The 23326-nt window shown below is 41.8% G+C and overlaps 1 protein-coding gene across 1 annotated transcript in view; it reads left to right on the forward strand.

Annotated features, from left to right (window-relative positions):
* The first annotated feature begins 224 nt into the window (after window positions 1-224).
* LOC136864933 (uncharacterized) overlaps window positions 225-23326 on the forward strand; it is a 749634-nt gene continuing 726532 nt past the window's right edge. The window contains exon 1 of the mRNA XM_068226465.1: window positions 225-247. The gene's annotated coding sequence lies outside the window, so the exon portion shown is untranslated. The remainder of the gene's footprint in view (window positions 248-23326) is intronic.

Below are 23326 nucleotides of genomic sequence, written 5' to 3' on the forward strand. Positions count from 1 at the left end.
AGGACATCCGCATTCGTGCAGGGATCTACCTATAGTATATTGAAAATTTTCGCTAAAGTCTTGCATGGTGTAGCACGTCACGATGACCAGTATTGTTGGCCTGGAGTGTCTTGTGTGCTGAAATTCTTCTTTATCGTAATTCCGTAATTTCTTATCTCAACCACAAGCACATGATACACTACGGTCGTTTACTTTCTCAGTTGTAATTGTTCTGTTGATGGAGTGGAAGTACGTCATGAAGATGACTGTAAGTACCTAGGAAGGATTTTCATTGGGCAATCACATTAACGGGATTGTAAATAAAGATTACAGAGCTTTTCATATGATTATGATAATCATGATGGTTTATGTTGTTTAAAGGGGTCTAACAGCTAGGTTATCGGCCCCTGATGGTACGAGATGAAACGAAATGACGTGATTATTTAGTTTATTTTCCGGGTTGAACCGTTTTGTTGTTGTCTGTACATCTCGTGCCTTGAAGTACACTGATATACCGGTACCTATATCATTCAAGTTAGAATCTTCATATGATTATGAGAGTATTTAGGGGTTATAGTAACCAACCGTCGCGCATTTTAAGGTATTTCGTAAATGTCATTTGTCCCGCCATTGTTGCGGTACGAATGTTCGTGGTACTGTCATCGATACGAATTTTCACAATACGCAACTGTCCTGCCATCTAGCTTCAAGCAAACATAGCGTAACCGCTGCCAATAGTATGATCTTTGAAAGGGCATAGAAGCAGTTATAGCATCTTTGATGAAGCTTTCCGGATGTACTTTCCGAGTTACCGTTAGTCCGTGGAGTGGCATGTGTGGCGATTCTGTAGCACGAAGCGCATCAGCACAGACGTGTTGTATTAACTGGTGCTTTCTTTAAGTTTTTGTGTTTGTTGACATGGATTGGTCACAAAAAAGAAAGCCATCATTTAAAATCAAGAAGGCAAAAGGGAAAAATAAACGCGTATGTCAAAGTGGTAAACAAACATGGCATACTTATCTCCTGATCGAAGTAAGGTCCACAAGACGTTTAGTAAACTTTGCAAGAAGACGTTCAGTGTTTTTCATGGATGAAGGGTCTTCAGCCCACAGAATAAAAAAATGTTAAAATAAATGTAAAGTATATTTCTACGTTATTACTTCACTAAGAGTAGTCTTGGTCAAAAAAGAGGAAAACTGGCAACAGAGTGCTTTTGAAAATGTCACCATTTTTGTTGTTACAAAATTAGAGCTAAAAATGTAACTGTCCCCCAAATTGTGCAATGTCCCCTTTTTTGACTGTCTTGTCCCTCATTCCTTCCTTCAACGTGTGGTCACCTTATTAGGGGTTGTATTAATGATGTGAAGGAGAAGCCGTATAAGTCACTGGAAAGACAGTTGCACTGTGAGGAACCCTCACCAGGGTCACTTCATTGGAGAAATGGAAAAGATCCAAGGGAAAACTGCAAGATTTGTTCTGGGTGTTTTACGAAAACAGTGTAGTGCTCAGAATTGTTGCAAGCTTTGGGCTGGGAAGACGAGATGTTCGACTAAGTTGTATGTTCCAAGCTTTCAGAAGATCACAATATGAAGATAAATCTGGGATTCAAGCGGACAAATTGGGGGAAAATGTTTGTTTGTAGGAGGGGGAATCATGGATTGGAATATTCGATTAATTTCCAACGTCTTTGAAGACTAGGTAAACAACTGATTGGGAATCCACCGCCTTGAATGCAGATAAGTGGTAATTGATTTACCTGACTGGTTCTCCCCAATCAATAACATTGAATCACAAAAGCATAAAATAAAACAGCAGAGCCATCTCAATATGAATGAAGGCACTATGTGGGATAAAGTAGTTAGGTCTATGTCTGGCCCCATTTGCCCCAAGGAATTTACTGCAATGTAAGCAATATGCCTCTTCTGAAGTTCAAAATTACCCTTCTAATTTTTTTCTTCTATTTCTGCGGCTGCTTCTTGACAGGGAGTCAATTCCTTATCCTTCTGGGTAAAACAAACATTCTTTTAAAGCCTTAATTAGGCAGCCTGTATTGTAAATACATAGATCAGTACAACCACATAAGTGATAGAAGCTATTAGAACGAGAACTAGAATTAGTTTACAGGACACATGACATAGAAGTATTAATTATCTAACAAAAGCAACTACCTGTAATTAGATTTACAAAAGATATTTTTGGGTAAAACCTCTTATCATATCCTCTAGTAACTTCAGTTATTTTCCTCTGCTACGGTAGTATACTAAGTGAAAAATACACCAGGGTGTTTCTCCTCTTTGGAGTACTAATTTTTGTCTTTCACTCCAGTTTACTTCCCGGATTTCACCTGGGTTATGTATAAACCACTTTTAACCCACTTCTCTCATCGGCTTTATTCCCGCGGTCGAATGAACCTCTCTTCAAATCATGAGTGACCTCTGATCTGAGGGGGAATTTCTTTTATTTGCTCCTATATCAGGCGGCAACATTTTCAAGCATAAAGTGCCAACTGATACCATTAACATCAAAAAATAATTAGATAACTAATGAGAGTTTCCAGATGTCAGGTGGAAGTACCTTTCCCTACCAACGATAGCCGTTGAGTCGTTTTCGAGCGCCAGATACACGTGCACATATATAGGATTACATTCAACGTAATTGGTCCTCTTTTCACTAGACCTTTTTTTGTTTAATTAAAGCAATTATCGCCGTGATCAAACATTGCGTTGCGCACCAACCTGTTGCGCTTTTCGACACTTAGCCAGGTAATGCACGAGTGTTCAACTCTACGTCTTCCTAACCTATATCGATTCACAGATAATCGGCCTAGAGGTGGGGTAAAACATACGTCTACTAGGTATCTTGACAAATCGTGGAGAACGAATGACCTGTGTCAAAAAAAGTGAGTGATTGTCTACCAAAATAAATAGGAGTTCGGTTGTTGCTACAGGCTGATTAGCCCTGCGTTTCGTGCCCCAAACATCTCAGTATAAGTCATTGCATGCTGTTCATCAATTACTAATAATACAGTGGATTCTAGTTACTTCGACATTCTTTAATCCCAAAATTGAATAATTCGAATAAAAGTGTATTCCCCCTGAAACTCCTATTACCCAGACAAATGCTGAGGCAATACCTTCCACGGCCACTCCTTTTCCACACCTAGCCCTTTCCTATTCCATCGTCGCCATAAGACCTATCTGTGTCGGTGTGACGTAGAGCAGATTGTTAAAACAATGTAAAAACTCATAATATAATCAATGCAAACAAATCGTATTTTATTCGAATTTTCGAAGCTTAAATTCGAAGTCAGGATTTTATCGCAAGTTAATTTTGTAACGGTGTCACGAATTGAAGCCTTCAAATAATTCCCAAGAAAACTCTATTTTTATTGTAGCTTCCTAGTTCTAGTCAGGAAGTCGCTATTCTTTATCTCTGCGGCATTGCTCTATCGCTTGTCTACGGGCATCCGCAATTCTTTTTTATTTTATTTTTACAATTGGTTTTACGTTGCAGCGACATAGATAGATCTTAAGGCGGCGATGGGATAGGAAAGGCCTAGGAGTGGGAAGGAAGTGGCCATGGCTTTAATTAGGGTAGAGCCCCAGCATATGCCTTGTGTAAAAATTGGAAACCACGGAAAACCATATTCAGGGCTGCCGACAGTGGGGTTTGAACCCGCTATCTCTCGGACCGCAATTCGCCACCGGAAACCTTCCCTGAACCTTTCTTCTCTTGGTGTCAAAACATGGTGCATAGAGTGCAAACAAACAAGACTCACTAAATTTCTTAATTGAGCAGTGGAATTAGTGTATTGTTACACGTGCTAAATTGTGCGTAAATACTGCAAATGCTGTTGTTGTTTTACTACTGTTTATACTGGGTATTTTCGTGCGAAAACGTTCACCTACAGTACAGGACATGGCAGCCGTTAAATCACGGTAGAATGCGTAATACTGTAATAATTATTCATTACAATTAATGTATTTTATTATTTATATTGTGCAGTTCTGTACTATATTTTCGTTAAAATAGTCATTCTTGGTTAATTCGAATTTTGGATAGTTCGAATTTTTTTCCGATTCCCCTCGGAGTTCGAATTAAAAACAGTCGACCGACACAGATAGGTCTTATGGCGACGATGGGACAGGGTAAGCAGCCCCTGTTGTAAATACGTACACCAGTACAAGCACTTACGAGAATTAGAGTTAGTTTACAGGACACATGACCTAGACATCTTAATTATCTAAGAAAAGCAACAACCTGTAGTTAGACATACAGAGGATATGTTTGGGTAAAACCTGTTATCATGTCCTGTGGTAACATCCAATTATTTTCCTCAGTGAGGCATTGAGGCCGTCGGTTTAAAGGGTACGGCGTTCGATGCCGGCGGGGTCGACGATTTTAACTACTTTCAGTTAATTTCTCGGGCTCAGGGACTGGGAACTTGTTTCTCTCTTAATACACCCCTTTTCTCCGCACTTAAAAAGTAGCTTTACGTAGCACCGTCATAAATAGGTCTTATGGCGACAATGGGATAGGAAAAGGCTAGGAAACCACGGAAAGCCACCTTTAGGGCTGCTGACAGTGGGGTTCGAACCCACTATCTCCACAGTTAGCCATGTAATATACTCCTGTCCAATTCTACATCTTCAAGCCAATCACGCAATAGTGATAACATCCTTGTACATAATGTTGGCATCAGCAACACGGGGGTGGGGGTGGTGCATCCGGCCGTAAAAGGAGGCCACGTCCACATCGCTCCCGCGATCCCACCAGGTTGTGGTTAAAACAGCAGGAAAGAGAAAGAAGCAGAAGAGGACCGTAGTATGAAAATTTCTTGTTCTTAAGAAACTTGAATGCCAGGTAGGAACAGGTGAATCATTCTCCTCGGATTGTAATTTAATAAGTAAAATAGAATCAAGGTGTTGCTAAGCTAATGCTGTGAGCTCGCAGTTGAGATCAACGAGCACCCGGACAAAATAATCTGTTTTCACGTAGACTTTGTTGTACGCGAGTGAAAGCTGGGTGGATTAATGATATATCATTGATATGGTGGACTCACACTAACATACATGAAAATGGCAAGAATGATTGCTGGTACAAACACGTGGGAACAATGACAGGAGGTTGCTTGGAATAGGAGGAATGGACTATATAGGTGAAAATAATGAGCTCAGCCGTCTAAGGTAAGATAAGCAGAAGAATGCCAAGGTGACAATGGTTAGACTTAGATTTTAGTTATAAAAAGATAAGAGATGTTTGAGGCCACAGAGCTAGTAGCAATTAGTTAATTCAAAGAGGATTGTAGACTGAACGCTGAAGGGCATAACAGTCTATTATGAAGTAAGTATGTATGTATGGGTGAATGTACGCACTACATTTTTGGGGTACCGGGCGAGTTGGCCGTGCGGTTAGGGGCGCACAGCTGTGAGCTCGCATCCGGGAGATAGTTGGTTCGAACCCCACTGTCGGCAGCCCTGACGATGGTTTTCCGTGGTTTCCAATTTTCACACCAGGCAAATGCTGGGGCTGTACCTTAATTAAGGCCACGGCCACTTCCTTCCCATTCCTAGGCATTTCCTGTCCTATCGTCGCCATAAGACCTGTCTGTGTCGGTGCGACGTAAAGCAAATTGCATTTTTGGGGTTAGGGACATCTCTGGTAGTCCGAATTTGAAACATTTTCACGTGTCTAGGCTGTGTAACTTCAGTCTGTGGGTTTGATATAATGTATAACTTCACACTTTTATGAAGCCCATGATGATGTAGAAATCCTAAATTTTGGAGAATACTTATGATGATAATTTTTAGAAAGTAGTATTAATTTCGTCCGCTTCTGTGATGTAGTGGTTAGTGTGATTAGCTGCCATCCCCGGAGGCCCGGGTTCGATTCCCGGCTGAAAATGAAAACCTACAACCTGTTTTCCAGTCATTGACCGGGTCAGGGATGTAATGAATGAAACATATATAGGCTGTTATTACAATGGGGTCGCCACTCCCAAGGTGATTTATATTAATGAGTGATAAATGCTATGAAATAATAATGGAGAGTGTTGCTGGAATGAAAGATGACAGGGAAAACCGGAGTACCCGGAGAAAAACCTGTCCCGCCTCCGCTTTGTCCAGCACAAATCTCACTTGGAGTGACCGGGATTTGAACCACGGTAACCAGTGGTGAGAGGCCGACGCGCTGCCGTCTGAGCCACGGAGGCTTCCGATTCCCGGCTCTGCCACAAAATTTGAAAAGTGGTAAGAGGGCTGGAACTGGGGTCCATTTAGCCTTGGGTAGTCAATTGAGTAGAGGTGGAACCCACCTCAGCCATCGTCGAAGTTTTTTCCATGGTTTCCCACTTCTCCTCCAGGCAAATGCCGAGATAGTACCCAACTTAAAGCCACGGTCGCTTCCTTCCCCGTTCCTTGTCTATCGCTTCCAATATCCCTTCCACCACAAGGCCCTGTTCAGTATAGGAGGTGAGGTTGTGTGGGCAAAGTCATTGTCCTCCTCCCCAGTTGTATCCCCCGACCCAAGTTCCACGCTCCAGGACACTATCCTTGAGGCGGTAGAGGTGGGATACCTTGCTGATTCCAAGGAAAAAACCAACCCTGGAGGGTAAACTGATTAATAATAATAATAATATTAATAATAAGAATAAGAATTAATTTCCGTATGTGACAGAGAGAGTTAAGAAGAAGAAGAACAATTAATTTTCGCATGTCACAGACAGAGGGGGTCGAGAGAAGTCCACACTCCGCTCACAGGAAGAAAAGAACGAATCAAGGCAAGAACATGCCATCAGTTGGTGAACTCAGCCACTTCATGTTACCCAAGGAGCTACACGATGTGTTGTGGGTGTATCATCAGATAGTTCATGTGTTTGGTGATTGAAGTATAAATGCCCTAGTTTTGTCTGCTCTATCCGCGCAAGGTAAAAGAATGCATTAAAATATAATAAGCCTATTTTGTTACTGACACTTGGCCCTCCTGGTAGTCGCTGTCGGGGTCATAACTTCCTTTCAAAGCTGCGCGACGCTGCCGCGGCGGTTTTATGGTCGTGAATGACCGCCATTCATGTCACCTATAAAGAGTAGATCATATTTTCCATTATGTATTCACTACCACCATAGTCCTGTTTCGATACCCAGCCTTGGCAGAAATTGGAGACTGGCTTATGACCAATGAAATAATACAGTTAGGAGACGTGACGTAAATGATTCAAATTATATTTTCTCGTGGATTCACCATTTCAGTTCAAGGCGAAACCTCGTATAGGCCACAGTCATGTCTCTACAAACCCGTCTCCAGGTAGTAACAGATACACGCACGAAAGTCGCACACATTGGCCTCGTGGTACGGGTCGTGGAGCTGCAAGCTTGGTGCGTTCAGACCTCGCAGAAGATCACTTTCATTCAAAATCCTCGTGTTTGAAACAGGATGAACATACTGTGCAGGAGGTTGAATTCTTCAGCAGTTTACGAATATCCTCGCGTTTCTTTAAATAAAAAATCCAGGATTGATGATTACCTGAAGATGAGGACTTTCCTGGTCAGAGGACAGAAGAAACGCCCACATTAAGAGAATGAAGGTCATGTGGGAAAGGATACGTAAACATGGTTGGAAACCTAAATAAACGTGGTCGAATGAGGCCGTAACAATGTTTAAAATAATAATAATAATAATAATAATAATAATAATAATAATAATAATAATAATAATAATAATAATAATAATAATAATAACAATAATATGTAATAGTAACCTGAGCATTCTGACAAAACTCCCAAACAACAAATAACTTGGTTCATCGAAGTGAGAAAGGATTTAGCACAAGTGAGGCTTACGAAAGCAGAAATTCTCGACAAATTTACTTTTCGGAATAAATTAGGGAGTACCGGGCGAGTTGGCCGCGCGCGTAGAGGCGTGCGGCTGTGAGCTTGCATCCGGGAGATAGTAGGTTCGAATCCCACTATCGGCAGCCCTGAAAATGGTTTTCCGTGGTTTCCCATTTTCACACCAGGCAAATGCTGGGACTGTACGTTAATTAAGGCCACGGCCGCTTCCTTCCAACTGCTAGGCCTTTCATATCCCGTCGTCGCCATAAGACCTATCTGTGTCGGCGCGACGTAAAGCCCTTGGCAAAAAAAACAAAACAAAATTAGGGAGTTTGGGAGTTTCATGAAAAGGACAGAAAGAATGCAACTATTTGAAAGAAGAAAAGAACACAATGAAAGTATGAAGAGTATTGGACAGGCCGAAAATAAATAAAGGAGAAAAACAAAGTTTTTATGATTTTTTTTACTTCGCACCGACACAGATAGGTCTTATGGCGACGAAGGGACATGAGTGGAAAGGAAGTAAGGTAAATCCCCATCATTTGCCTGATGTGAAAATGGGAAACCACGGAAAACCATTCTCAGGGCTGCCGACAGTGGGGTTCGAACTCACTATCTCGCGAATGCAAGCTCACAACTGCATGGGGAGGATATCTTACGTGGTCCACAGATGGCCAAAATCGAAGAGGAGGAGGAGGAGGAGGAGAAGAAGAAGAAGAAGAAGAAGAAGAAGAAGAAGAAGAAGAAGAAGAAGAAGAAGAAGAAGAAGAAGAAGAAGAAGTGTCACCCATTTTGAACCACACCTAGGCCTACTAAGTCGTAGTTATACTTCATTTGGTGATCAGTCTGAAGCCTGATTAAGTTGAAAGAGAAATGTGTCAGTTAAACGGGCAGGACGCAATTCGGACGTCCTATAACAATCAGTGAAGGCTCGCAACTGGGATATATTTCCTGGTTTGGTTCTCAAATAGTATACACGGGGATGAACAATTCACATGTTTTTAATAATATTACACTGCGCTAGTCTATCCCTCCGTATAGCAAATTTTATTAAAGGAGGCAATTTCTATCACCTTTTTCATTGCATGCCAGGACATAACATTGTACATTGGTTTATTTTGGTTTCTCTGAATTTTCTTCAAGCTAGTCATGGAGGGAAGCGATAACGTCTGGGTGAATTCGGGGTAAACGTAAAAGCCTTACGGGGGATAGCGATATACAGGAATGGGCCAGATTTTCTACTCACAAGTGTACAGTAGTTCTACCTTACGTTAATGGGAGAGGAGGTTCTTTTTTGTCATTGTTTTCATTTGGACCGATCATACTCGAAAGTGTTGTAAGTCCGATATTAAGGAAATTGCGTTTCAAATTTTGATATGCTAAGGCTAGCACTGGATAGGGTGGCATGGAAAGCTGCATCGAACCAGTCTATCGGCTGATGACTCAAACAACACAACAGCCTAAATTTACGGCACGCTGATGTCAGTCCTAGTGCCATTTTTCGGACCACCAGGCAGCGCCATTTTACAATGGTTGTTTGTAATAGGCTGATCATACCGAAGCCGAAGGTGCGCGTCCGACTTCCGCAATTTTGTGTGCATTTTTTTTATAAAAGGAACGTGCATTCTAGTGTTTCAGGAGTAATAATAATAATAATAATAATAATAATAATAATAATAATAATAATAATAATAATAATAATAATAATAATAATTGTTACTGAGTTATCCGTGGAAGGGGCAGAGGTGAAAGAAGGTGCGGGCTGGAATGGGTCTAACTACAAGTCTTAAAGATGAATTAAAAATTTAAATGAAGGTTATATTTTCAACAGATAACAACGGTTAACAATTCTCACTAGGTGAAATAACAAAGAACAATCAGGTACAATGCAACTTTACAAATTCTGGGCTACGAGCCCCAAAGTCCTAGCTCTCAGCTCATAACCACAAATACCAAAGGGCAGAAAACCCTTAATTACATGGAGCTCTTGCTCCCGCTTAGTAATGTCAAGCCTCCTAGAGGCACCTTCCAAAATACCAGAAAGAGCTGACTTGCTCTCAATTTTACAAGCCTATCAAAGGCCACAACAAACTTTACTTCTAACTGCCCTCAAGGCACACAAAAGAAACAGGGGTATTTGTACCCAACCTACAGGGCCTTCGCATGAAGAAAAAAAGAACATCAGGTTAAGTTACTGGCCCAAAGTACAGAAAGGACTGGAGGCTTGAACTTGCACTCCTGAATACACATTTTAAAACCTAAGTGGCGCTAGGCCGATACACAGGGGCTAATCCCAAGCTAGGGAGGTGACTCGTATGAGAAACTTTAATACATTAAGGAAGAGAAGAAACGGTCACGAAAACGTAGTCACCTCAATTTCAAATGAAGGGGAGTTCGAGAGGGTAAAGCACTCTCTATCCCCGAATTGAAGTTCAAGGAAACTGAAGTTTACCAGGAAAAGGGTTTACATGTTTAATAGTTTACATATTAAAGGTTTCGAACCTTCCCCGAGAGTTAAACTGCTGAGCTAGCAAGAAATAAAGATGTTAAAAGGCCATTACTTTTAAAGATGTTAAAAGGCCATTACCTTGTTGAAGAGCTGCTGCCTGAAGAAAGAGGCGCTTCCCGCCCCCTGCTACATATTCACACACTGAATTAGATGTTATACGAGTGGCCCGGAGACAAGAAAATCAGCAGTTTTATACCCTCGTGGAAAATTCGAGACCTTTCAGGAATGAGTAGACACACCCACTCAATTTTTATTGGTTGACTAAGAGTTACACATGGAAATTCGAAGAAGAAAGCTATGATTGGAGGAAAATTAATTACAGAAATTACTGATTGGCTAAATTCAAAACAGGCGGAAGGAAATGATTAATATTGCCAACCCACAAACCACAGAACAAAATTTAGTAAAGACAAAACTTATGAATACAACATTTCTCCAAGAAGGTTCATTCCTTTACACCAGAGTGCGTTATCATAGTTTTTGGTAGAGACATCTGTTAGAGAATGTCCACACTTCTTGATCAATGAAAAACAAAAGCAAATCAAAACACACAGTGACATCTTCTGATAACCAGTAGAGTTGATTCCTTTTTTAAAGTTCAGAGCTTCTCCTGTAGAGGAGTTTCAATTGGCGCAAGATTTAAACTTGCGTCGTAGAGGTGTACCGCCCGGTACAATAATAATAATAATAATAATAATAATAATAATAATAATAATAATAATAATAATAATAATAATAATAATAATGTCCGCTTCTGTGGTGTAGTGGTTAGTTTGATTAGCTGCCACCCCCAGAGGCCCGGGTTCGATTCCAGGCTCGGCCACGGAATTTCAAAGTGGTACGAGGGCTGGAGCGGGGTTCACTCAGCCTCGGGAGGTCAACTGAATAGAGGGGTGTTCGATTCCCACCTCAGCCATCCTCGAAGTGGTTTCCCGTGGTTTCCCACGTCTTCTCCAGGCAAATGCCTGGATGGTACCTAACTTAAGGCCACGGCCGCTTCGTTCCCTCTTCCTTGTCTCTTACTTCCTATCATCCCATCCCTCCACAGAGCTGCCAACTATTACGGATTGTCCGTAATTATTACGGATCTCACCTTACGATTACGGCATTATGGTCAAAGGGGAAATTATTACGGAAAAGTGACATTATCACGCAAGAATAATTGTCTACGGAAAAAAGGAAAGAAGGACAATTTTCCACTCCTTTCGAGCATTTCTGCTCAACCCTCCTCATTTCAATGCTTTGAGTTGTCAACGATACTTATTCGGTCGTCACTTCCTTTTGCTACCCATAATGTAAGCGTTGTGAAATTCATTGCGAATGAAGGAGCTCTATTCCGCTCTTCACTATAAATCTTTAAGTAATGTTGTATTTGCTGTATTAAGTGTATCTGGCAGTTGATAGAAAAAATGAGACAGAATTTAGGCCTACATTAAGCACATCTACTTTGGAATCGAACATGGTTCAGAAGACGAAAATGTCACGGGGGTGGGGGAGGACGCTTCAAGAAAACCTACATTGAAAAGCAGCTCCTGAGTGCGAAACAAGTTACAAAGAAAGTTTTATTTCTGAATTAATGGGCAGTGTGCAAATGTTATTCTGTAATATGATACAGGCCTACTTAAAAATAAATTGTTGTCGGGAAGAGCAAAAGGGGGTATTTTGTTTCGAGAAGGGAGGAGCATGCTTTGGACTTGACTCGAAAATGTTCTGAGGGGTGGAGGGTGATTACTGGGGCTCGAAAGTTGTAGGCCTATAAATTGCCTGAAAAGAACCTATTAAAAAACCTAAAATGTGCAAAAAGGACCTAAAACTGGCAGAAAACCCCCGTAAAAATGCGATCCAAATTCATTCTTAATTTTAGGTTTTAATTACATTTTTAATGAGGGATTATAATGTAGTATGCAATACACAATGCAAAAATATATCAATGGAATACTTCTTAATTCACAATTTTAAAAAGGAATGTTAAAAAGGTGCTTGCAGAATTTAGAATGAAATATTTTCCCTCCTCCTTCTTCTTCTTCTTCTTCTTAGTCATTATCCGTTTACCATCCAGGGTCGGTTTTTCCCTCGAACTCAGCAAGGAATCCCACCTCTACCGCCTCAAGGGCAGTGTCCTGGAGCTTCAGACTCTGGGTCGGGGGATACAACTGTGGAGGATGAGCAGTACCTCGCCCAAGCGGCCTCCTAGTGGCCTTAAGTTAGGTACCATTCCGGCATTTACCTGCAGGAGAAGTGGGAAACCACGGAAAACCACTTCCAGGATGGCTGAGGTGGGAGTCGAACCCACCTTTACTCAGTTGACTTCCCGAGGCTGAGTGGACCCCGTTCCAGCCCTCGTACCACTTTTCAAATTTCGTGGCAGAGCCGGGAATAGAACCCGGGCCTTCGGGGGTGGCATCTAATCACACTAATCACTACACCACAGAGGCGGACGAAATTAATTCTACCTCTTAAAAATTATCATCATAATTATTCATATTATTACTGATAACCCACTTCGAAGGTTGGCACCTCTCCCTCCACAGGGCCCCTGTTCAGCATTGCAGTACAGGTCGCCTAGGCGAAGTAGTGGTCCTTCTTCCCGGTTGTATCCCCCCGACCCAAAGTCTCACGATCCAGGCTATTGCCCTTGAGGCGGTAGATGTGGGATCGCGCGCTGAGTCCGAGTGAAATACCAACCCTGGAGGGTAAACGGATTAAGAAAGAAATAATAAGAATAATAATAGTAGTAGTTTTTATGCAGTTTTTGAAAACACCGAGTTCATTTACGTGCCAGTAAATTACCGATCTGAGGCTGGAGTTTTTGAGCACTTTCAGATATAACTGGACTGAGCCGGGATCGAATCCGCCAATTTGAGTTCAGAAGGCCAGTGTTCTACCGTCGAACCTACTCAGTCCGTCTACTTGCGCTTCTGTGATACGTGTCAGCAGAATTTTTAGGAAGATATAATTTGCTCCAATAATGGATTATGATGCTTTAGGCAATGTAAGCGAACCAAGTATTATGGCGTTTCCCAGATTTATGAATTAAACTTTAAACTGCTTTACTAAGAAACTACCAAGATGAAATCTCTTTCGACACTTCTACAATGACCTGAACTGAATAAAATGAATCTCATTATGTAGACAGTATTTTGTGCACACATGAGCCTCCTCCAAGGACCAAAGAGAGGAGGAGGGTTTGATGGATCCACTGCAGTTTGTTCAATATACAGTACCAAACCTATTATCAAAACCTGACAACGAGTGACACGGTAAGGGACGCCGGGCCACTCGAGAAAGTAAGCGAAGGGGTATAATTGGATTGAAAGAAGGCGTTATTGAGCGATTGACAATGATAATATTATATTCAAACCCGGCCCAAGAAAATTGCATAGAGCATTATAAATATTGATGTTTTTAGATTTATAAAGTAATATGAAAAATTCTATGACTCTTATGATATTACATCGTTTTACTTTCTTTCTTTCTTTCTTTCTTTCTTTCTTTCTTTCTTAATCCGTTTACCCTCCAGGGTTGGTTATCCCTCGGGCTGAGCGAGGAATCCCACCTCTACCGCCTCAGAACCAAACTGCAGCGACCTGCAGCGAGGGACTTCGGGTCGAGGGGATACAACTGGGCAGGAAGCCCAGTACCTCGCCCAGACGGCCTCATTTACTATGCTGAACAGAGGGCTTGTGTAGGGGGTCGGGGTATGGGAAGATTGGAAGGGATAGACAAAGAAGAGGGAAGGAAGCGGCCGTGGCCTTAAGTTAGGTATCATCCCGGCATTTGCCTGGAGGAGAAGTGGAAAACTACGGAAAACCACTTCAAGGATGGTTGAAGAGGGAATCAAACACCCTCTACTCAGTTGACCTCTCGAGGCTGAATGGATCCTGTTCCAGTCCTCGTACCACTGTTCAAATGTCGTGGCTGAGCCGGGAATCGAACTCGGGCCTCCGGGTGTGGCAGCTAATCACACTAACCATTACACCACAGCCTGATGCTTTTTGTTTAAAGGGGCCTAACATCTAGCTCATTGGCCCAGTAACATTTCACTATGTATTTTAAAAGACCAGCGATGTAAAGACGACATGGTTTAAGTCCATCTGCCATACACGCACGAGAAATTGAAAGAACGTATGTCCTACCATCAGTTTGAAGTGTTTGTCTCTTTTGAAAGAAAACAATCTCAGAAAGGCGGAGTGGTTAATGTTTCTTTAGTACATATTTCTGTTGATAGTATTAATTTATCTGCCAGCTATAATAATAGAAGATTAGGTTAACCCATCAGAAAAACAACCTAATGATGTAACATATGTTGTACGTCGAAGTTGCTATGTGACAAATGTCCAATTATCACAGAACCAAACGTCATGACTTGCACTGTTTTGATTACCTATCCGTTGCGTCATCAAATCGACTTTCGATCCCAGCTGATGTTGGAGGCATCTGAGGATGTTTGAGCGAGACAAATGGATGTTGTTTACGTCTCCTGAAATCCTTATTATTATTATTATTATTATTATTATTATTATTATTATTATTATTATTATTATTATTATTATTATTATTGGTTCGAAGTCCTCTCAGCCTATCTGAGACCAAATTTAGGAGCTATCACACTGTGACGTAGCGGCCCCGGTCTACAAAGCTGAGATTAATGGCCACGAGGATTCGTCGCACTGATCACGCGTCATTTAGCAGTCTGTAGGCCAAGGCCCAACCGAATTGTAATGCCATGCTTTTCATTTTTGGAGTAGAAGTAGTTGTTTTTTATGGTGGTGGTGGTGGTGGTGGTGGTGGTGGTGGTGGTGGGGTGGTGGTGGTGGCGGCGGCGGCGGCGGTGGTGGTGGTGGTTTAAACACTCGAGTTTATACTGTATATTCACCGCAAAAGGATTAGGGTCGCATGGATGGAATGCAATATAAAGTTACAAAATATTGTTTATTGTATCACAGATTCACACAAACTGGAAATATAAACGTTTAGGAACTCAAATGTTTGTCTTCCAATATGTAACGAAAATAAACAGTAAAAAAATGAAAACCATATTATTTACGCCGTTTTTTAAAGTGAAGATTGTCTCTTCTTAACTCTGCCTTAGTACCATGCATCATCTACACTAGACATTCTTTAAGCCTCTGACACGCTGTGGCATGCTTGCGATCAGCACATCCGCATAATCTTGAGGAAGAAGATCTCATTCCATATGGGAAACTCAAATTATGTCTGGGAGGGTGTGGACGATCAAAACCAGCCGTATGCAACGTGCACCGTGCATGCGTAATTCAGTTCATATCCAGTGAATTAGCTGATCAGTTCATATGAATGATACCCGTTCTTCGTTTCACACCGGCAGGGGCGAGCATTGCCGTCGGCAAAAATTAATTCAGCACCATATGCATCCCTCAGGCGACAGCGCGCCGGCCTCTCACCGCTGGGATCCGTGGTTCGAATCCCGGTCACTCCATGTGAGATTTGTGCTGGACAAAGCGGAGGTGGGACAGGCCCTTCTCCGGGTACTCCGGTTTTCCCTGTCATATTTCATTCCAGCAATACTCTTCAATATTATTTCATTTCATCTGCCATTCATTACTCATCGCACCAGAGGAGTGCGACAGGCTTCGGCAGCTGGCACAATTCCCATCCTTGCCGGTAGATGGGGGATTCATTCATTCCATTCCTGACCCGCTCAAATGACTGGAAACAGGCTGTGGATTTTCATTTTCATGCTTCCCTAAAGGGTTGTATAAGTGGTATACACCTGGGCAGCTCTCGTCCATCGAATTGTTAACACAGGTGTACGACGGCCATACATAATAACAGTCCAAAACATGCACCTCGTGAACATGTTAATAGTTTACACAGCGTCCTTTAAGTCTCCATATCATTTGTCGTCGTGTATCTCGCCTAAGTGACATCCATATTTCATCTGCAAACATATAATTACGCCATTCATCCAAACCCCCATTTAAGATGTTGGGCTGTCCATCTTCACCTCTCAACACGGTGACGATTCTCTAGTGTAACACTTTGAATCGGTCGAAGTGACCTTAAATGGGCACTAGGTTTATGCAGCCGACTGCGTACAGTTTGTGTAGATATACGGACCCAGGTCGTCCTCAAGAAGTATCTCGCAATTGTAGAACAATCGAGGTTGGTCACCTCTGCACTCTTATGCGGATATAGCGATGTTGACTTGGCGTTGTCATCCTTGGTGTACCTTCCCTCGGTCCGCCAGTCACATCATTGGTGTCTCGTTTCCACATTTTTGACACTATACTTTGGGCAACCCCTACGATGCGTGAAACTGCTGCTTGTGTATGTCCACCATGAATCCTGTTTCAGTGATACTGGGAAATATGCATTGCACATGAAATGCAAACACTACCTGAAGATCGTATTGCACTGTACACACTACTACCCATCTTCACCCCTGACACAGCGACATCTACTGTATTGTACTGTATAAACTAAGACCGTCTAAGGGGCTTTTTTTACTCTGCAATACGTAAGCTGCAGTATGGGAGGCGCGCGCATAGTTCTTGACCTTGCAGGCAGCTTGTGCGTGTTCGACCTGGCAAGCATCAGTAGTGATGGGTTGCGACTGGAATCGCGAAGAGTCGATTTCATATGCCTTGGGAATCGGGTACCCGATTCCGGAATCGATTCCGAGGAACTAGTAGCACCATCTATGATGCAGATACGTAAACACGTGCAGCACGAATGTGTTATGTAATGTGAGTTCGTTTTGGTTTAAAGCCAGGTCACGTGTAGAGGCGCGCGGCTGTGAGCTTGCATCCGGGAGATAGTAGGTTCGAATCCCACTATCGGCAGCCCTGAAGATGGTTTTCCGTGGTTTCCCATTTTCACACCAGGCAAATGCTGGGGCTGTACCTTAATTAAGGCCACGGCCGCTTCCTTCAAACTCCTAGGCCTTACCTATCCTATCGTCACCATAAGACCTATCTGTGTCGGTGCGACGTAAAGCCCCTAGCAAAAAAAAAAAAAAGCCAGGTCACAATCCATGGCAGCCCTCATTGTAGTGTCCTGGAGTTATATAATCTAATGCGACTGTAATTTGATTAGAAAATATGATTCTCTGTTTGAAACTAATCAAATTGTATGGATTGTAAACAAATAAAAATTTGTACGGGGATTATGACATAATATAACACTACTCTTTCAATAAAATACAATTGTACTAAAGAGACAACCTTAACTAATGTTAAGCAGTGATGAAAACAAAAATAGGAAGTCTGACAGTTTCTCATAATAATATTTAGCAGTAGTATGAGATGTTCTTCTTCTTCTGTACCTTCCACTTTTCCCACACCTGTGGGGTCGCGGGTGTGAACTGTATCGCACATGTTGATTTGGCCCTGTTTTACAACCGTATGCCCTTCTGACTCTATCCCTATGTGGAGGGATGTAAGCACTGTTGCGTGTTCCTGTGGTGGTTGGTAGTGTACTGTGTTGTCTGAATATGAAGAGGAAAATGTTGGGACAAACACAAACACCCAGTCCCAGAGCCATTGGGACAAACACAAACACCCAGTCCCAGGGCCAAAAGAACTAAACAGAGGTGATTAAAATACCCCACCTGGCCGGGAATCGAACCGAGTACCCTCTGAACCGAAGGCCTCAACGCTGACCATTCAGCCAATGTAACGGAAGACAGGTACGCTACGAAACAAGTAGTGTACTTATAATTCCACAGACTTTATACGTTTATACTAGTGATATTTGAAAACCACATTATAAAAATACATTATAAGCATAAATAACACTGACCATTGCTACAAACAGTGTCAAAATATGTAATGTGATTTCCAGACAACCAGGATAAATTGTTATTTCGTTATTATGTGGCATAATTCATTCATGACAACCAATAAGACATGTCACTGTATACAAGAGAAATAGTAAATATTGCACGTTCGAATTTGCTCCACTTATATACGGAAGATTCACTCTAGTGAGTACGCCCAGCACACTCTGGTGACGTCATCGGGAACCGATTCCTCGCATGCGACATTGAGTACGACATCGGAGTCGCAGGAACCGATTCTCGTGATTCCAGGCGTCATTCGCGGACATCACTAAGCATCAGTCGCCAGTCTGAATCTCAGCTGTTAACGTGGTGAGACAGTTATCATTGCAACACCGTATTTTCGTATGTAAAAGTTCTGGTTTCATCTTAATGGTCGTGTGAACAGTCATAACTTCCCTATTGGTGTGCAGAAAATCCTAAAGGCGTTTATGAAGTCCCTCATCATTATAGGAAGGTTGGTGTTTGGTGTGCTGTTACTGCAAGACGAATAATTGGGTCTATTTTTCTTTCGAGGCGACAGTAAATGCAGAGAGATACCAAGATGACATGTTGACGCCTTTCTTCTATCAGATAACGGAAGAAAAAACATCGCGTGGATGGTTTCAACAATATTCAGCCCCCGCTCATACAACAGAAGATTCCCTTCTTACAATCCCGGAAGTGTTTGCTGACAGAGTGATCAGTGCAGGTCTATTTTCCCCTCGTTCTCCAGATCTAACAGTGTGTGATTTTATCTTGTGGGGTAAACTGAAAGAAAAAGGGTATCGAACAAATCCTCACACATTGGAGGAACTGAAAGAAAACATTACGAATGAAATCAGAAGCATTACAGTGGCAGAACTCACTCGCGTCTGCCTTAATGAAGTTACCAGATATAATGCCTGTATAAGCCAGGAAGGACGACACTTCAGCATCTTTTACAAGGTAAGATTTTATACACGCTTAAAGCAGGGCGGCCGCGCTAGACGTAATTTCGGCTGAGGCAGCTGCCGTAGTGCAGAGTACAAACACCGTGCGTTCGGTCTGAGTTTATAAGAGACTCTGTATCCAGTGCCCCTACCACTCGCTCCACAACATAACGTGCCTAATCCCATATAATTCATCGCATTCATTGCGATTTACGTAACAGGCGGTAAAAGAAATCAAAGAGGAATTTGAGAAAGGAATCACAACCCAAGGAGAGAAAAGCTCTGAGATTTGCCGACGATATTGTTAATTTTATCTGCGTCTGAAGATCTGGAAAACTTGCTGAATGATATGGACAAAGTATTGAAGGAGTATAAGATGAAAGTAAATAAATCCAAAACAAAAGTAACGGAGTGCACTCGAACGAAGGCAGGTGATGCGGGAAATAAGATTAGGAAGTGAAGGCTTGAAGGAAGTAAATAAATATTGTTACTGAGGTAGTAGAATCACTAATGATGGCAGATGTAAGGTCATAAATTGCAGACTAGAAGAAATAAGTAAGGCTTTTCTTAAGAAAAGAAATCTGCACATTTCGAACATCGGTATAGGAATTTGGAAAAAGTATTTAGAGACTTTTAACTAGCGTGACGTTTTGGGGAAGTGAAACGTGAAGAGTAAAGAGCTCAGAAAGAGTGAGAATAGAAGCTTTTGAAGTACGTTGTTTCAGGAGAATGATGAAGGTGAGATGGAGAACGATCTGCCGAGAAGAAGAGATAGAATGATTGGAGATATCTGGAACTTCAGGGAAATGTGGGCCAACTCAGTAGAGTAGATGTAGGATATAGTTACGTAGAATTGAAAGGATCAGTACAGGATAGGGTGGCATGGAGGTCTGCATCAAACCAGTCTGTGGACTGATGAACCAAACAACAACAACAGGTATACCTGTACGGCTAAACAATCAGCACACTATGGTACCCTTACACAGCCAGATCTCCCGATGAAGGAAGCACTTAATTTTATCGTTCTTTTATTGATAACGTAAAGTGTCTGCCGTAGCGATCAAATGGAGGCAGGGTGTGGCTGCCTGCTCCGGGGAACTGGAGGGTGTGATCAGCGGTTCTGATGGTCCTCAGTAAATCTGACGAAACCCGGCACATTTTAACACACCGGATGTCATCTCTCTCGCTCTTCATAAATAATACATTTTGTTAACTGAGCATTAGCCGCTATGACTTTTTGCTCCACTGGCACAATTTGAGCCTATAATGAGTCTCCGTACGAGATGAGCGCGCAACTGCATCACATTCCACTCGACCTGTTTGGTAAACCGTGCAGGATAATGGGATTGTCTTTTCGAACTAACACTTGTTTTAACTTAATATAACGAGGTGAAGTGAAGTAAGGTATTTGACTAACAAAAGAACTGGACAGGTTTCATGGTCACAGGCTAGTGTTCTCGTGCGAAGCTCCTCTTACCTGAATGCGAGATGAGGTTCATTTGAGATATAAGACCTTCCACATATTTTAATAGGCCTAAGTTCTCACTACTTGTGTATTCACCTCTAGCTCTTCAACTCGCCCACAGTCTTAACTCAGAGGACCCAAGCACTGAATGAGTCCATCCAGATGTCGGTGTGTTCCCCACAGTTTACCCATACTCCTGCTTGAAATGGTGCCTTCTTTCAAGTCCTGGGACACCTCACCAGCCATGACCCGCGCCTCGAAATACGAGACTTCGCTTCGGCAGTGGAAATATGAATACACTTTATTTAAAATCCCCGAATTTAATTGAAATGAAAATAAAACAAACGTAAGTTAGTCTGGTAAAATTAGAATCTGATGATGACTTCTAGGTCACGCACATGTAATGGTGTCAAGGTGAGACTCGCATTTAACGGACAGTAAACTCAGTCCTTCGATATAAACTTTTTCTACTATATACTACAGAGTAACACAATTCAAAAGTCTCAAGTACCCCACCGACTTGAGCGGCGGCGTCAGATAGTCTTTGTTCGGGCGCGAAATCGGATTGAGTTTGATATCGTCGAAATTAGGCAGTTACGTATCGTTGGCTTCTGACATCTTAAAGCATTCTTGAAAGAGACATATCTTAAGATCTATAACAGTTGGTAAGATGTTAAATAATAATAATAATAATAATAATAATAATAATAATAATAATAATAATAATAATAATAATAATAATTGTAGAAGAATATTACTATTATTATTACACAAGTGCTTTGGCCAGACTGAGAGCCTCAGGCGGCAGAAGCGCTGGCCTTCTGACTCCAGCTTGACGGGTTCGATCCTGGGGTATTCTGTGGTAACCTCATGGTCGTCAGTTCAAATGTCCGGCTCCATGGCTAAACGGTTAGCGTGCTGGCCTTTGGTCACAGGAGTTCCGGGTTCGATTCCCGGCAGGGTCGGAAATTTTAACCGTAATTGGTTAATTTCGCTGGCACGGGGACTGGGAGTATGTTTCGTCTCCATCATCATTTCATCCTCATCACGACACGCAGGTCTCCTACGGTTGTCAAATCGAAAGACCTGCATCTGGCGAGCCGAACATGTTCTCGGACACTCCCGGCACTAAAAGCCATACGCCATTTCATTTCATTTCATCAATTCAAATTATTGGGGCCAATGACTTAGATGTTAGGTCTTTTTAAGAGCATTGGATGGCGCCTACAAGTGAACTGACATGGTCGGCTTGTGTACCGTAACCTAACATGTAGCTGGCGCTGACGGCTGGGGCAATTATAAATCAACAGATACAGACTTCAAGAAATCGCCGTTTATAGCGGGTTCAGGCAACAAACCTCCGCAAGATATGAAAACCAGAGACTGAATTAGAGTTTTTCAGTTGTTTTTACGGATAATTTGTTCAGCGGAATTACTAACGAAATCAATCGGTATGCGGTAACGATAGTAATAATAACAATAATGATGTGACATAATATGTCTTAAATTGTACATATTGCTTTTATTTGCTCCATGGGGCTGATAACCTACATGTTAGGCCCCTTGAAACAACAATCATCATCATCATTCATCTATTTGTTCCAGGATAGTTCCTGTATGCGTTTATAGGCCTAAATACATCATTTAAGAGCAAGTGCTATCTCTAACTTCATGAAGGATGAATACAGGTCATATAAGATAGAAATTCACATTTAAAATACTAGTAGTAGAGGCAACACCGAGAACTTTACTTCGAGGGGTAAGAGTTAAACAATATGCGTCATCATCATCATCATCAGCTCAAATTGATCAGTAAGTTACTGAAGATGACCACCGATATGAGAAGGAAAACATGCAGAAGGGGAAGAAGAAGATTAAGAAGAAAGGAAGAAGAAAGCGAGTCATGGAAGGAGGATAATTGAAGGATTCCCTTGACCTCGGATACCCTAATTTCGTCGAGCCGGACGAAACCTAAATATGACGTGGGGAAACCGCGAAGTTTTGGGACTTTCGGCCGCTATCAGAGGCACGATAACCTCTTCCTTCGTCGTCTTCTGCAACAGAATCAAAATCAACAAAGATGTCCACCACATCGTCGACCTTAATGTGCTGAAAATCATAAATCGTTCTCTTTAATATTTATTTTGCACCTAAATTCATAACCGCTATAAACTGTGACCAATTGTCATTTCAGACAGGTTAATAAAACTCATCACTGAATGACTCTTGTTGTTAAGTAAATATCGATACTTCTCTATCGATGTTTGTTATTTCAGTATCGATGTTATGATTAGATAGTTTTGTGAGATCGATATTATGTTATGACGTTATGACACTACCGATATCGGAAATATCATTTGGAAAACTTAAGGAATAGTGGTATTAATGGAACTACGCGTACGATATGATAATTAAGAGTAAACCGGGTGAGTTGGCCGTGCGCGAAGATGGTTTTCCGTGGTTTCCCGTTTTCACACCAGGCAAATGCTGAGGCTGTAAGTGAATTAAGGCCATGGGCGCTTCCTTCTCACTCCTTGGCCTCTCCTATTCCATCGTCGCCATAAGACCTATCTGTGTAGGTGTGACGTAAAGCAAATAATTTAAAAAAGAAAAATTAAACTTCATGAGTAGTCTGTTACCATAAAAGAAATGCACGAAGTATTTTGATGTAAAAATTGGTAGTGACCGATAACAAGGACTTTGTCCTCATATTATTCGCTATCGGTTATCTGTGTGTGTCCTGCGTGAGCTTAGTTATTCAATTGCAAATATGTAGACATGTTTACTTTGTGTATAAATCTCAATGATTCATCG

This window comes from Anabrus simplex, chromosome 2 (assembly GCF_040414725.1).
Source record: "Anabrus simplex isolate iqAnaSimp1 chromosome 2, ASM4041472v1, whole genome shotgun sequence".
NCBI classification, from domain to species: domain Eukaryota; kingdom Metazoa; phylum Arthropoda; class Insecta; order Orthoptera; family Tettigoniidae; genus Anabrus; species Anabrus simplex.